Source organism: Parambassis ranga, chromosome 4, assembly GCF_900634625.1.
Source record: "Parambassis ranga chromosome 4, fParRan2.1, whole genome shotgun sequence".
NCBI lineage: Eukaryota > Metazoa > Chordata > Actinopteri > Ambassidae > Parambassis > Parambassis ranga.
This window is the reverse complement of record NC_041025.1, coordinates 18,678,135-18,678,923: the sequence shown is the minus strand read 5'-3', so window position 1 is coordinate 18,678,923 and position 789 is coordinate 18,678,135.

Genomic DNA, 789 nt, shown 5'->3' with positions numbered 1-789 from the left:
TTCAGTGTGGAGAGCATTTGACCATCACCATCACAGCTTTGACAATGAATGTGCCAGTCCGAAGATGCTGGGTCTTTCAGCGGAGACAGGTGAGAAAAAACATTTGTGACATTTTATTATAGTACTGGGTGATTAAATATTTTGTGTGCACAATAGCTCAATTGGGAATGTAATTGGTAACCTCAGGATGGACTGAGGACCCCCTCTTCATTTAAATAGGTATTACTCTTACTCTATCCATCTTCCTTTAGTCCCATGTGCACCCTACAACGTATCAGTGACGAGGAAATGTGGCGCTGACTCCATCAACGTAACATGGAGCATGAACAGTGGAGCACTTTTCTATGTCGCAATGGCAAGGGACAGCAACGGTGCCATCCACAGCTGTAACTCCATGAACATGTCCTGTAACATCTACGGCTTGAAGTGCAGTACCAACTATAAAGTCCATGTTATTGCCTCCAACCTCATGTGCAACAGCACTGAGAGTGAGACCGTCGTTGTAGAGTCAGGTACATGTTACATTATGATTTATCTGTGTGATAAATCAAAATGAATACAAATTCCTGCTTTTGTTACATTCTGATGGTCTCTTGTCCTTCAGCTGCTTGCCCACCAGGTAACCTCACCGCCACCTAGACTGTGCAGCCAATGAGGCTCTAATTTCATGGGATGGCCAACCTCAAATGAACTCCTACACCGCCACCATTGTGGACAAAAATCAAGGACTTCTCAGCTGCAGCTCCACAACAACCAAATGCAGAATACCCAACCTGAAATGTGGCCAGC